Source organism: Buceros rhinoceros, unplaced genomic scaffold (assembly GCF_000710305.1).
Source record: "Buceros rhinoceros silvestris isolate BGI_N320 unplaced genomic scaffold, ASM71030v1 scaffold9819, whole genome shotgun sequence".
Taxonomy (NCBI): domain Eukaryota; kingdom Metazoa; phylum Chordata; class Aves; order Bucerotiformes; family Bucerotidae; genus Buceros; species Buceros rhinoceros.
In genome coordinates, this window is record NW_010432272.1 from 55,861 (window position 1) to 59,037 (window position 3,177).

A 3,177-nucleotide genomic window follows, 5' to 3' on the forward strand; every position below is an offset into this window, starting at 1 on the left:
AGGAATTAATCTGTGCAGAGGAATATGGATCTGAGGGAACACAAACAGACTGTTTGTAGTAGCTCTAAGGCTTCCATAATGGATATCCACACTTACCCAATGGATTTGCAAACATAAAAAGCATTTTTATTTGGCACAGTATCAGTGAAACTTCTGTCAGCAAAATAAATTTTACTGATGTTTTTATAATTTATAAACACATTTTGGCAAAGGCAAATACAAGTTATATTTAGGAAACACCTGAGAGAGCCAAGTTGCAAACAGATTTAGACTCTAAGTACACCTCACCTCGGAAAAGCACTGCATCACCATTAGGTGATGGAGACTAGGCATTTGTGCAGGCACACATATTTAAAAGTGGTTGCAGTGGCTACAGGGAGATGGCATTATGTGTTGATCTTCTGAAGTCCTGCTGTCTTTTGCTTTTCCAAAACTTTGAGACCTCTTCAAGGCTTGCAAGATACAAAGCTAAGCAATGTGAGATAGCAGCAGCAGTTATACCGAAGCATGGGTTAAACAGTAAGAGACCGCTGCCTTTTACCGTGAGATACCAGCAGCAGTTATACCGAAGCACGGGTTAAACAGTAAGAGACCGCTGCCTTTTACTTCATTTTACTTTGACTGGGTATCTTACTTGTAACTGCCCTTACAGTTACATTTGCTCCCTACATGGTCGCTATCTGTATAGCTCCTTTAAACACCATTATTCCTAGAGCAGCATTGAAAATACACAAGGCTGGTGTTAAGCGGAGTAGACTTTTCTTCCAAATCCTCAGAATTGAGAATCTCTGACTCAACTGTGTAACAACTGCCAAGGGGAATACCTCCAGGGCCAAAAATGGGAGAGAGGCGAGTCCCCCAATATACAGAGCAGCCTTTAGCTTCCTTTCAGTTTGCAGTCCTCACTTCCACTTCCTTCCAAGAGCACACATGTTATGGTGAAGTTCTTCTAACCCAAGTGGAATGCTGAAGACACTATCTACCTTCTCATGACAAAAACATTTTCTTAAATTCCATTCACATTCCATGTGCGCAGAAAGCAGGCATGCTCGTATCTTGAACAGCCACTTTTTTAAGTCAAATATACTGTATGGCTGTATGTCATCTCCTCCAGAAATAATTTAGATAAAGGAACAAATTAACATATATTCTCTGTGTGTAGCTACAAGAGCTTGGCAGAAAGATAGCTGAAACTAAGCTTCTCTGAAGACTTCATGTTTAAAACGTTTTTACCTCCTTATTCCTTGCCAAAAGCAAACAAATATTTCTTGCACTTATTGCCACCTTGGCTGAAGACACCTGAAATTTTGAGGCTTCGTGGTATGGAGTCAGTGGCTGATATTACCTCCCACAACAGACATTAATATTTATGATGCTAAAGGAATAGTCTTCCTTCGACTCTGGCAGTGTCAAGGTTTGGTGATGTTTGAGGCATAAAAATCGGTACCTCAAATACAGTTCTAGATACACAAGTGTGACAGTCGTTATTAACCATATAAAGCCCTAATTTTTAAAACCCTTTTTTATAGTGGGTGCTATAGCCTACCTCTGTGATTTGTGGGCAACTGCATCCCTTTATTAGTTATTTATTTATTAGTTACAACTCTCCTGGCTTTCTCATCTTTTACTATGGTATAGTACAAGATCAAAATAGAAGTACCAAAACCTTTCTCCTACATTGCTTATTTCACATCACACCCTACACATTCACTTTTATCTTATCTTTTATCTATTTCAAAATACTCTCAAATTGAAGTATTTAATTTTATTTATTTATTCCTTTATTGCTCTTTTCTAGACCCATGAGATTTCTACCATATCTGCTTTTACTCACTCCATGTCAGAAACAGAAATCATGACAGATTGAAGTATTCTAATAATTAATGAACTAACATGCCTTTACTAGAACTACCTGCTTTAATTTTTCATGCTTTTGCCCAGAAGTGCACACTAAGCAAGCTGCAGTGAACCTAACCTTCCTTCCTGTGTAGTTGTGCTTAACTGGAAAATGAAAGCTGTTGTCGAACAATTTTTCATCACTTCTTAAGGTGGACTAGCCATATTTCTTCTATGAAAATTTTACACCATTTCAGGCTATATTATCATCTAGCTTTATTAGATAACAAATAATGAGTTCTGCAATCATTGCATCTGCTCTCTCCAGACATCCTTTCCAAACAGCTGACTGAAGTCCCAGGCAAATCCTTCTGACATCCTGCTATTAATGTTACCCTATTCTGAAAGGAGAGCATTTGGAAGCTCTCTTCCCCTTTGCATCTTTTCACGAGACTACTTGCCACTTAAAAAAGCTGTGTAGGCACATCTCAAAAACTGAAAATATAGTTGAGTCCGCAGTAGAAAACAAGTAAAAATACAGCTTTTTTGCATGTAGCGCGCCTCATATCTGGTAGTACCTAATGTTGCAGTTATTAGCATCTATTTATACTCTTTTGAAGACCTTCCGTCCTCTTGGGGTCTATAAACCTTCAGATTCTCAGAATCTTTCTCCTAAGACATTGTGCTGACATATGAAAAGCCATGAAGCATATTTCTGGCCAATACTGCTAGGAAACTAGAAGTGTACCTCTCATTTCTTGGTATTTATCACTATTGCAAACACATGTAAAAGAGATTCTGAACATAAGTAAGAATTTCTTCAGCTATTTAACTAATCTTCTCTCAACAGGGTATTTTCTAGTCTGCCAGTTAAATGAACATAAAAGCACTGAGATGTGAACAAAACCCACAAAATACAAAACCCAATACATTCCTAACACCCCAGAAGTAATGTTATTTGAAGCTACAATTGCACATGAAAGTGCATCTTCTCACTTCTGTAGAAAAAAGGTCCAAAAAAAAAAAAAAATCACATTTATTTTGTTAATTGGTCTGTAATTATCTGAAGATTTTTTTTTTCCACTCAGGAAAACAAAAGGTGAGGAACACATCTTCTTGAAGAGTTTACAGCTCTTATACACGACAAATCTACAAGTAAACTAATAACAGCAAGAATTTTAACAAATTCCTTTTAAAATATTCCTAACTTTGTGTCCACTATAAATTGCAGCAGGCATGATATAACAGAGCAGATCCCAAGTGTGGAGTTTGCCGCTTAACCACCTTATTTATTCCAAGAAATTCCAAAGGATTACTCAGATCATTTAAGCAAAGAGTCTG

The 3,177-nt window shown here is 37.3% G+C and overlaps 1 protein-coding gene across 1 annotated transcript in view; it reads right to left on the reverse strand.

Annotated features, from left to right (window-relative positions):
* SLC2A13 (solute carrier family 2 (facilitated glucose transporter), member 13) overlaps nt 1-3,177 on the reverse strand; it is a gene marked incomplete at its 5' end in the record, with an annotated part of 79,982 nt that overhangs the window by 34,465 nt on the left and 42,340 nt on the right. The gene's annotated exons all lie outside the window — the stretch shown is intronic.